General features: G+C 40.9%; 1 long non-coding RNA gene across 2 annotated transcripts; it reads right to left on the bottom strand.

Moving 5' to 3' along the window:
• Nucleotides 1–1,577: 1,577 nt before the first annotated feature.
• Nucleotides 1,578–11,654, bottom strand: LOC139951732 (uncharacterized). 2 transcript variants are annotated; one of them, XR_011787833.1, is made up of 5 exons: nucleotides 11,459–11,654; nucleotides 8,658–8,920; nucleotides 4,718–4,849; nucleotides 3,811–3,892; nucleotides 1,578–1,762 (listed from the first exon to the last, which is right to left on the bottom strand). It is a non-coding gene; the product is annotated as an uncharacterized lncRNA (long non-coding RNA). The 2 variants fall into 2 exon arrangements; XR_011787834.1 differs by having other exon boundaries at nucleotides 4,718–4,846.
• Nucleotides 11,655–12,719: the final 1,065 nt, after the last annotated feature.

The raw sequence follows: 12,719 nt of genomic DNA, 5'->3' as shown, positions 1-12,719 counted from the left end.
TACAGGTAGTTAAAACAGAGACTTTGCATTTGGCATCTTGTGAATGGCAAGACTTTCAGCAGATCAAGCCAGAAATACAATCTTATTACATACATTTAAATGCATAAAGACGGAGGACAAGTTGCATCAAACATTATTAAACTAGCCTTTACATTTGAAATGTTCAAAGGCACTGGACACATTTGGTTATTGTCAAAGACCAGTTTTCTCATTGGTGTATCTCAAAATATGCTTAAAATAACAAACCTGTCAAAATTTGAAATCAATTGGTCATCGAGCTAGCAAGATAATAATGAAAGAAAAAAACACCCTTGTCGCAAAAGTTGTGGGCTCCAGATGCTTGAATTTGAGACATCAGCCGATAACTCAGCTGAAGTCTTGAATTCAATGCAAATATTTTAGCAAGAAATTACATCTTTCTCAAAAACTACGTTACTTCAGAGAGATCCGTTTAAACAGCTCTCCATTGCTAACAATTATTTTAGGTAATTGCCATTAGTGTCCAGTGCCTTTAATAAAACAGAAAAAAAATTGAATTAAAATACATTGATTAATTTCTTCAAATAAAGAATGACCCTAGCAGGACTGAGTAGAAAGTTTGGTTGCAATTTTCAATCTAACCTTGTCAAGAAAAAGACACTGAACACATTTTGGTAACTGTCAAAGACCAGTCTTCTCACTTGGTGTATCTCAACATCTTGAACTCAACTGTTCATACTATGAAGTTGTGAGATAATAATGGGAGAAAACAACTCTTGTCACACGAAGTTGTGTGATTTCGGATGCCTGAATTTGAGACCTCAAAATCAGTTCTGAGGTCATGAAATCAAACTCAATTATTTCAGTGAGAATAACTTCTTTCTAAAAAAACCACATTACTTCAGAGGGAGCTGTTTATCACAATGCTCCCCAACAGCTCCCCAATGCTTGTTGCCAAAAAAGTTTTTATGCTAACAATTATTTTGAGCAATTACCAAAAGTGTCCAGTGCTTTTTTAATAAAATAATGTCAGAGCTACTCAGGACATAATAATAAGTGACAAATGCATGAAACGCCAATTTCACCATAGTTGCATACATGAGTGTTATAGACATAATAAACAGATTGTTTTTGAATTTGAAAACCATTAATACACACTACTTGAAAGTGTTATAACTTCACAAAATGTCACTACTTTTACTTCGAAGTCACACCAATTTTCGAAATGATAAATAAAACTTGTTTATCATAGAGTGTCGCTGCCGAGTGGTTGAGAGCATTGAATTCAAGTTCTGCCTGAATTCACCGGAGTGTGGGTTCGAATCCCGGTCGTGACACTTGTGTCCTTGAGCAAGATACTTTACTATAATTGCTTCTTTTTACCCAGGGGTATAAATGGGTACCTGCCAGGGTAGAGGTTGATATTGTGAATGAAAAGCTTTCGGAGCGCCACGGCAGCTCAGGGCTGTATACTCCCTAATGGGAGCTGAGAAAGATTAAAGGGATGTTTATTGGCTCAATGACCTGGGGACTAATGTAAAGCGCATTGATACAGTTTATTGTGAAATGCGCTATACAAGAACTTGTTATTATTATTATACCATTAGTTCAGGGTTGAATATCATACCTCCTGATTCCTCTAGGTGTCTGACCAATCTGAACTGTTGTTTCATTCATTTTATAAGAGGCTTGCTTTGATTGGCCAAGCGAGATTTCTTGTAGTGCTCCATTTGATTGGCTGGAAGGAGTACTCTCTTGCGAAGAAGTATGTGGTGCTGACTATCTAAGAAAAATAAAGAAATCCGACAGAAATATAGTAAATAATTGACTGGGTTTGTTTTGGTGTTAGCTCTTTTTCTTTTCCAAATTACCCTTGGTTGGCCTGCCTGGTATTAACTAAGAGTAATGATAAAACTAAAGTCTTGTAATGTGCACATATCCACCATGCTGGGTGTTCAAGGCGTAGTAAAAACCAAAAACAAAATTAAAGAAAACAGACACAACAAAATTAGTCCTAATTGAAAACCTGTGGCATAAGATAAGTTTTGATTAGATTTAAATTTTGTGGTACAAAGAAAAGATCCAAGATTAAGTGGTAGAGAGTGCCAGTACGATGCTGCACTGTTCCTCACTCCAAAGATTCGAGGAAGAAGCTGAGATGATGGGAATGCACACATCATGGGCAAAAACCAAGATCCAGAACTGTACCAACCTCCGCCAAACACCTGCTTCAGTCAACGTTGAGGGTAACTCTGTCCAAATTACACAGAAGTTCAGGTATCTCGACTGTGACATCCATTCCTCAGGCTCATCCTCCCCCGACATTCTCCGACGTCTTGGACTTGCCTCATCCACCTTTGGCCACAGAGATTGTGTCTGGAGGAACAAACGCCTGAAGCTCACAACCAAGCTGAAGGTATTTACTACCTGTGTCCTCCTCGTCATACTCTTTGGCTCAGAAACATGGACACTCCGGGCAGACAACACAGGAAGGCTCCAAGCCTTCAGCCCAAGTTGTCAACTTCATCACTAATGCAACAATCTCGGAGACCACCGTCATTGAGGACATCCCAGAGGATACACCTTCCCATGTGACCATTAAGCTGAATGTCGACGCACAGGGAAGATCCCGCCCCTGCCGACCTTGCGGACTTCGGGTCTGGGCATGGCAGCTGTGGTGGAGAGCATTAGAACCCATTGGTTTGGCAGCTTAACATCCCCATAAATGTATTAAGGGAATGATGATGACGATGATGATGATGATGATGATGATTATCCAGATGCATGGCAAAGCTGAAGAAAAAGACCTGTCACTCCATGAGTGTTGAGACTGGGGTTCAATGAGGAGAAGCATGGAACATGATCAAGGACTCCATGACGAAGTGTAAACTTGAAGTAATTCAGAGATATGGTGGGGAGCCTTGCCATGTCAATTTCCCCAAGTACACACTTTCCTGACCCGAAATTTGCTGCAAACGCCAGCAATTAAAAAAAAGAAGCTAGGATTAATCTAGACTTGTGGACAAGTCATTAAATCGGCCCCCCTGAGATAGTGCCCTCGCGAGATCACTGCTCTCACGCGAACTGATGGCTCCCGATTTTGACTCCTCAGCGAGTGGGGCCGATTTAAGGACTTGTCCACAAGTCTAGGAGTAATCTAGACTTGTGGACAAGTCGTTAAATCGGCCTCTCGCGCTGAGATAGGGCTATCGCGAGATCCCCGATTTCGACTCCTCATTTTGAGGAGTCGAAATTGGGGAGCCATCAGTTCGGGCGAGAGCAGTGATCTCGCGAGAGCACTATCTAAGCGCGTGGGGCTGATTTAACGACTTGTCCACAAGTCTGGGATTAATCCCGATCTAGAGTAAGGACAAGTATCTCATCCCAACTTAGGTCCTAAGCCATTAGATTAATCCTAAGTTAGGAAGAGTTTGGTGAAATCAACGGCAGGTTATACTGTGTATCGCACTCTGTATGATGAACAACTAGCATTAAATGAGTGATTGATTGATTGATTGACTGATTAAAGTTATTTGGTTAAAAATACAGTAAGAACATGCCAAAAAAACACACACAACAACATGAGAAAAGACAATGAAATAAGATAAACCAAAATGTAACACAAGATAGAAATACTGCACAATTATAACCAGTAAGATCAACCTTAAAATGTCAAAGACCAACAAGGTTTTATACCAATCTTCACAAACTATTATTTTGTCTGTATTTATTTTCTTTTTCTCTATTGTTACAAACAAGTACAGTACCATCAGCTATTGTTGTAATCCGAAGGAATTATATGAATTTTTTGGATTCGATTGTAAACAATACCTTCTTTAAAACTGTGGCAAGCGTATTGGGCAGTCTTCCCTGTACCAGTCTTTCCAAGCACGGTTCAAAGAAAGGCAAGGACCTGGAGATACAGATAAGAAGACGGATGATAAATTAGGAACACCCCCTGAATACAAAACTTTACAAGATATGTTGAAATAAAAATGAATAACGAAATAAATCACAGCAGGACTGGGCACCTATCAATGTGGTGGGTGTTGGTACTGAACAAAAAAAATAATGAGAGCAGAGAAATAAGTATGTGAAAATCCTTGTAAAGAGAAGTTCATATGCTCATTAAAGGAAGTGGACACTATTGGTAATGACTCAAAATAGTTATTAGCATAACACCTTACTTGGTGACGAGTAATGGGGAGAGTTCGATAGTAAAGAACGTTGTGAAACATTGTGAGAAACAGCTCCCTCTGAAATGACATAGTTTTTGAGTAAGAAGTAGTTTTCCATGAATTTGATTTCGAGACCTCAGACTATTTGCTAACACGTGTCGGACAATCCTGCAATCAAATGGCAAGGATCAGCTTGGGTGTTATATAATATAAAACATTGCGAGAAACAGCTCCATCTGAAGTGACGTAGTTTAAGAGAAAGAAGTATTTTTCACGAATTTGACTTCCAAGACCTCAGATTTAGAATTTGAGGTCTCAAAATCAAGCATCTGAAAGCACACAACTTCATGTGACAAGGGTGTTTTTTATTTCATTCATATCTTGCAACTTCGAGGACCATTTAAGCTCTAGTTTTCACATGTCTGTATTTTTATGCATATGTTTTGATACACCAAGTGCGAAGACTGTTCCTTGACAATTACCAATAGCGTCCACTGTCTTTAAAGCAGATAATATTCCTGCTTGATGCCCTAACACTCATAACAAGTATTTAGTCGTACCTGAACTGTTTTTCCCAATCCCATGCCATCTCCCAATATAGCACCCTCGCCCATCTTATAATGCTGGCACAAGAACTTCACTCCCTCCCTTTGGTAATCTCTCAAATATCGGTTGATAGTTACAATAACCTACTGGGTGGTCACAAAGAAAACAAAGATAGGATGAGTTGCTCATTGTTTTTCAATTACAAGTCATAAATGGTTTGTGAGTTTTGTCTAAAATTGCATCTAGTTACAAGAATGCCACTTGAAATAAATAAGATGCAAGATGGAAAAACCTACATAGCACATGAAAACAATTACCATTACTAATAATTACAACAATCAAGCCTTATCAGCCAACACATTTTTTGTGTCGCCAGACACACATGGCCTGAAGGCCACTTCAAGTTATTGCCAACAAACAACTATTTTTCTACAGGATTAACCCTTTTACAGTCCATACAGATGTAGGCTTGTGTACATCATATATCTGAAGCCTGGCTGGAATAGCAGAAAGCACTACCTCCCCAACTTTTATGAAGCAATTATGGTTACATGTCTTGCTTAAGAACACAAGTGTAACATGTGTAATGACCAGGACTCAAACCTACGTACACTCTACTGATCTAACGCCAGAGCTTGAATCTGCCGCTCTTAACTGCTAGGCCATTACTCGTTACGAAGTGAGGTTTTATGCTGATAATTATTTTGAGTAATTGCCAATAGTGTCCACTGCCTTTAAAGGCAGTGGACACTGGACACTATTGGTAATTACTCAAAATAATTAGCATAAAACCTCACTTGGTATTGAGTAATGGGGAGAGGTTGATAGTATAAAACATTGTGAGAAACGGCTCCCTCTGAAGTGACGTAGTTTTCGAGAAAGAAGTAATTTTCCACGAATTTGATTTCGAGACCTCTTAGTTTAGAATTTGAGGTTTGGAAATCAAGCATCTGAAGGCACACAACTTCGTGTGACAAGGGTGTTTTTTATTTTATTCATATCTCGCAACTTTGTTATTTTATGCATACAGATGTTGAGATACAGAAGACTGGTCTTTGACAACTACCAATAGTGTCCACTGTCTTTAAATGATGCTGCTAAATATTCATCATCTCTATCTGTATTTGTTAAAAACCTACATAACAGCTCAGTTCCTTGACTCTTTTTCAATAAGTTGTGTTGGCCTTGTCTCATCCAGTAGCCCAGAGCACTTTGGTCAAACGAACAAGGTACCAATAATTGAGTACAAGAACATTTACTGGATAACTTGACATAGTCAGATATGGATGTCTGCCGAGGCGCATGGACACACAACATCACATGAGCTGAATCAAACATTGTAGGTACCACCTGAAACCAAGTCGAAATGACCAGTAACGATATTCTTCGTTGAAGTATCAACCGCCAGACACGTCCCCCTCCCCCAAACATCGGAGGAACCACCTAAAACCATGTTGAAATGACCAAAATCAATATTTCCTATACGACGTATGAGTCGCCAGACAAATGTTTTGCTGCATTAGGCCCGCTAGACAACCCCCCCCCCCCCCCCTCCCTGCCTCCTGGGTTAACCATCAGAGTAACCACCTGAAACCATGCTGAAATGACCACATTGGAGGAACCACCTGAAACCAAGTTGAAAAGATCAACAGCCAGACAAATCGTTCGCTGCATTTTGCCCCCCAGACACCCCCTCCCCCCTCTCTGGGTTAAACATCTGAGGAACTACCTGCAACCAAGTTGAAATGACCAACAACACTAATCTCCATACAAGTATCACCCACCAGATCAATTGTCTGCTGCATTAGGCCAGCCAAACACACCCCTCCCCGTCACATCGGAGGAGCCCTATGAAACCATGTTTAAATGACCCCAAAAAACTAATCCCAATACAAAGTAACTTCTGCTTTGCTGCATTAGGCCTGCCATGGACAACACCCCCCCCCCCACCCCCACCATCGGAACCACCTGAAACCAAGTTCAAATGACCAATAACACCATTGCCAATGAAAAGTATCAACCACGAGACAAATTGTCTGCTGCATTTTGCGCGCCCAGATACCTCCTCCGCCCCCTCCCTGGGTTTACCATCTGAGGAACTACCTCCCAGCAAGTCGAAATGACCAATAAAAACACTACTCTTCCAACCAGTATCAACAACCAAACAACATGTCTTCTGCATTAGGCCCGCCAGACACACCCCCTCCCTCCCCCAACATCGGAGGAGCTATCTGAAACCATGTTGAAATGACCAATAACACTATCCCAATGAAAAGCATCAACTGCTAGACAAATTGTCCGCTGCATTTTGCCCCCAAGGACACCCACCCCCCTCCCCCTCTCTGGGTCAAAACCAAGTTGAAATGACCAATAACACTTTTCTCCATACAACATGTACAAGCATTAACTGCCAGACAAATTGTCTGCCGCTTTAGGCCCCCCCCCACCCCCCCCCCCACCCTCGGAGGAACCACCTGAAACAATGTTGAAATGACCAAAAACGCTATTTCCTAAACAATGTATAAGCCGCCGGACAACTGTTTTGTTGCATTAGGCCCGCCAGACAACCACCCCCTCCTCCCCACCCCCTGGGTTAACCGTCATAGTAACCACCTGAACCCATGTTAAGATGACCAAAAAAAGTATACCGATACATAGTATCAGCCACCACACAATGTTTTGCTGTGTAAGGATGCAGACACCCCCCACCCAACATTGGAGTAACCACTAGAAACCAAGTTGAATATGACCAGTAACACTATTCCCAATGAAAAGATCAACAGCCAGACAAATTGTCTGCCGCATTTTGCCTGCCAGACACCCTATATCCCCTCTCCCTGGGTTTACCATCTGAGAAAGTACCTGCAGTTGAAAATGACCAATAACACTATTCTTCATACAAGCATCAACCACTAGACAAGTTTTCTGCTGCATTAGGCCAGCCAAACCTCCCCCCACATCAGAGGAGCCCCATGAAGCTATGTTTAAGTGACCCAAAACTCTAATCCCAATACAAAGTAGCCTCTGCTTTGCTGCATTAGGCCTGCCATGGAAAGCACCCCCCCCCCCCACCCCCCGAAGTACCACCTGAAACGAAGTTCAAATGAACGATAACAGCATTGCCAATGAAAAGTATCAGCCACTAGACAAATTGTCTGCTGCATTTTGCGCCCAGACACCCACCCCCCCCCCCTCCCTGGGTTTACCATCTTAGAACACCACCCCCTTCCCCTCTCTTGGTCAAAACCAAGTTGAAATGACTAATAACACTTTTCTCCATACAAGCATTAACCGCCATACAAACTGTCTGCCGCTTTAGGCTGCCATACAACCCCCCCCCCCCAACATCGGAGGAACCACCCGATGAAACAATATTGAAATGACCAAAAACACTATTTCCTAAACAACATACATGTATGAGCCGCCAGACAAATGTTTTGCTGCATTAGGCCCACCAGACAACCCCCCCCCTCCCCCCCGTCAGAGTAACCACCTGAAATCATGTTGAAATTACCAAAAAAGTATACCGAATACATAGTATCAGCGACCAGACAATGCAGACGCCCCCCCCTCACCCAACATTGGAGTAACCACTTTAAACCAAGTTGAATATGACCAGTAACTCTATTTTCAAAGAAAAGATCAACAGCCAGACAAATTGTCTGCTCTTTTTTGCCTGCCAGACACCCTCTATCCCCTCTCCTTGGGTTTGCCATCTGAGAAAGTACCTCCAACCAAGTTGAAATGACCAATAACACTATTCATCATACAATAAGTATCAACCACCAGACAAGTTTTCTGCTGCATTAGGCCTGCCAGATACATCCCCCCCCCACATCAGAGTAGCCTAAAAAAACCATGTTTAAAAGACCCACAACACTAATCCCAATCACAAAGTAACCTCTGCTTTGCTCGATTGTTGACTTTGATGGATTTGAATCTTGTAAAAGTTACCTTACACTCAGCCACCTCATTGTATCCATTCTTCTGCAGGGTGTATTTTCCTCCAATTTCGTCGATTCTCAATCCCGACTGTGAGACGTCTCCCTACTTCGAGCCACCTTCTCACCGGACCTGGGCGAAGAACGCTTCTTCCTACACAGGGATGTCCTTGACACCTGTTTTGTCTTGGGCTTAAGAAAACGTCTTGAAAGTTTACTTGTGTGCGTGTTGACATTGGGATGTTAACGGCTACACTGGGATCTAGCTTGTAAATTCTGTAAGAAGAAAGACAGACAAAAATCAGTTAATTTATTTTTGCAGATTAATAGATTGTTTAAAGACTAATTCTGTCATAGCGCTGACATGAACTAACAGTAAAACATGTATGAAGCTATTTACATGTAGTATTGTATTGGTCTGTCATGATGAATTTGGAATAATCTATGGCATGTGATTTAGGCCTAGATGTATGATACTTCACTGTGGCACCAAAGGCGATTGCCTCCGTGGCCCCTGGTCATTGCCTTGGTGCCCTTGAAATGCTCCAGTACAAATTTATAATTTCCTCCCCTTTTCCAAGAGAAAATGCCTTGGTGCGCTTGCCCTTTCAAAAACGAAGCAATAGCATACAGGCCTGATGTATTGTATTGGTCCCTCTTGATGAATTTTGAATATGGCATGGGATTTAGGCCTAGATGTATGTAAAAAGCACATCGAAAAAGAGTAAATGTACAACCATAAATCACTAAATAATATGGACACAATAAAACTCACTAAAATAACTAAACTGCACTAACAAAGTATTTAACTACTTACAAATGGTCAGATTTATCGGAACCTGAATTAGTATGCAATAAAATAATTGGTTGATTCAATTCACAGGATTTAAAGGCAGTGGACACTGTTGGTAATTATCAAAGACTAGCCTCCACAGTTGGTGTACCTCAACACATGTATAAAATAACTAACCTGTAAAAATTTGAGCTCAATCAGTCATCAAAGTTGCAAGATAATAATGAAAGAAAAAACACCCTTGTCACACGAAGTTGTGTGCGTTAGGACATGTTAGATGGTCGATTTTGAGACCTCAAGTTCTAAACCTGAGGTATCGAAATCAAATTCATGGAAAATTACTTCTTTCTCGAAAACTATGGCACTTCAGAGGGAGCCGTTTCTCACAATGTTTTATACCATCAACCTCTCCCTACTACTCGTCACCAAGAAAAGATTTGTGCTGAACATTATTTTGAGTAATTACCAATAGTGTCCGACTGCCTTTAAGGGCACCTGAGCGGCTAAAAGATGCTATGTCAGATGTTTGGCCCCAAACATTAAAAAATAGATTTGTTTGAGTGAAAGGTATTTCAAAGAGTATCACCTGCTTCAACGAAAAAAAGTTTAACTTTTACTTTCAATGGTCAGGAACCATTTTACAGAATGGTTTAGCCCATTTAGCCCATCAACAAAATAATGCGTTTGATGCGACAGGTTCAAAATATGAACCTGGGAATCGCTCCAGGATCGGTAAGTTTTTGTCCATTGTTCTTCGAAAAATATTCTAAATGGTGTTTTGAGTATTATGGAAGGCTGCATTAGACATTGCAGATTAAGTTCGTACCCTCAGAATTTGTGTCATGATTTTTGAAAGTGGTAAAGATGGGGCAAATCTGGTGACTAGCTGTCGAACTTGTATGTGTTGGACCAGATCAACCGTTTCCGATCAAAAGAATCTCGTAACCCTACGGCCTGGCGGCCGTCGGGAGGAGAGTTACGTATCGCAACTAGTATGTGATGCTTAAGTGCTAGTTCCCAAGGTTCTAGAATTGGGTGAATGGGCTTTTGCAACTTTTCAAATTTGACTTTAAAGGCAGTGGACACTATTGGTAGTTACTCAAAATAATTATTATCACAAAACCTTACTTGGTACGGAGTAATGGGGAGAGGTTAATGGTAAAAAACATTTTGAGAAACGGCTCCCTCTGAAGTGCCATAGTTTTCGAGCAAGAAGTAATTTTCCACGAATTTGATTTCGAGACCTCAGATTTAGAACTGGAGGTCTCGAAATCAACCATCCCAAACGCACACAACTTCGTGTGACAAGGGTGTTTTTTTCTTTCATTATTATCTCGCAAGTTCGATGACCAATTGAGCTCAAATTTTCACAGGTTTGTTATTTTATGCATATGTTGAGATACACTAACTGTGGGGACTAGTCTTTGACAATTACCAACAGTGTCCACTGCCTTTCAGCCACTCAGGTGCCCATAATAATTCTGCAAAACAACATCATCATCATTCAATCATACTCATAGACATAGTGCAACATTAATACTGGTGTCAATCAAATTGCTCAGTCAGTAACTGTGAACCGAATTAACAAACTATTTTGTTGCCTACTACACTCAAGTTCCGCTAAATCTGACCATTTGGATAACTTTCCGTATGGCGCCACCACCTTTTCACTCATTTTTACAAAAAGGGATATATCAATCAGGTAAATTAGATACTATATTATTTTATTTCGAATGAAAAAGTGGTGGCGCCATACGGAAACTTTTCCGTTTAGGCATTTTATTGGTGCAGGTTAGATAATACTGCAGAAGTACTGTATCTGGTAATATTGCACATGTCTTATGATGTACACATGTACTGTGTACTATGCATTGGTAAGTAATGTACTTAACAAAGGAATATGCAAGTTGAAGTTGGGCAATTTCGAGTCAATAAAAGAAGTACTCTTATTTGAACACCGATGACTGAAGTAAGGTACGCTACCAAAATAAATAATTTTGCTTTGGTTTTCCATAACATACCTTAATAGATCTTCTCTTGCCAGAATACTTATTGTAGGCCCTTACAATTATGAAAATACACACCGGCTGTGTGGTCCAGTTCACGGACCAGTTTCAGGATCTCCGCCGTTTCAGCAGCCGAGGAATACACCGCCAGTTGGTGGCGCTACAACATCAGGGTTCGAATTATCTGGGCGTTTTAGAAACGGCGAATGGATATAGCAGGCTTTAAGTACTTTTGGATCCTGACCTGTAAAAATACCTGCGTTTCGAAAAGACCCTGGTATTTTCGAAAAGGCGGACTGGAAACAACAGGCTTTCAGAGCCTGAACTGGGAAAATGCCTACGTTTCGAAAATACCAAGGTATTTTCGAAACTTGGACATTTTCAAAGTTCAGGCTTTTAAAGCCTGCTTTTCCCAGTCCGCCGTTTCGAAAATACCAGGGTATTTGCGAAACGGCGGACTGGAATTAATAGGCTTTGAAAGCCTGAACTGGAAAAATGCCTACGTTTCGAAAATACCAAGGTATTTTCGAAACTTGGGCATTTTCAAAGTTCAGGCTTTTAAAGCCTGCGTTTCCCAGTCGGCCGTTTCGAATATACCAGGGTGTTTTCGAAACGGCGGTTTTATTAGGCTTCAGAGCCTGGGGAAATGCCTAAGGGTATTTTCGAAACGCAGCTCTTTTTTTTCATTCAGGCTCAAAAGGCTGCTCATTTCTCTTCGCCGTTTCGAAACGCAGGCATTTTCCCAGTTCAGGGTCCAAAAATACTATAAACCAGCTAAATCAATGAGAAGTTTCGCAAACGCCGAGATAAGGATCTTTTCGAAACGCATGCCTCACACAAAATAATTGTTGTAGGTGTGATGCTCCTCGAGTAAATGAAATTTGTTATGGATTCACACAATATACTATCAAGTGAATATAAATACTTTAAAAAGGGTAAAACTGTGTGATTCGTTTTATCAAATTGAATTACTTTAGACCATTACCTCGGTGGCAGTTTTGTCAATACTAGCCTTCACAGTTGGTGTATCTCAACATGTGAAAAAAAATTTTAAAATGTGAAATTTTAAGCTAAATCGGTCATCGAACTTGCGAGATAATAATGAAAGGAAAAAGCACCCTTGTTTGGATGGTTGATTTCGAGCCCTCAAGTTCTAAAATCTGAGGTCTCCAAAGTCGTGGAAAACTACTTCTTTCTAAAAAACTGTGGCACTTCAGAGGGAGCCGTTTCTCACAATGTTTTATAACAGCAACCTCTCCCCATTACTCGTCACCAA

This window comes from Asterias amurensis, chromosome 19, assembly GCF_032118995.1.
Source record: "Asterias amurensis chromosome 19, ASM3211899v1".
Classification (NCBI taxonomy): Eukaryota; Metazoa; Echinodermata; class Asteroidea; order Forcipulatida; family Asteriidae; genus Asterias; species Asterias amurensis.
The sequence above is the reverse complement of the archived record's forward strand: the minus strand, read 5'-3'. Positions and strand labels throughout refer to the sequence as shown.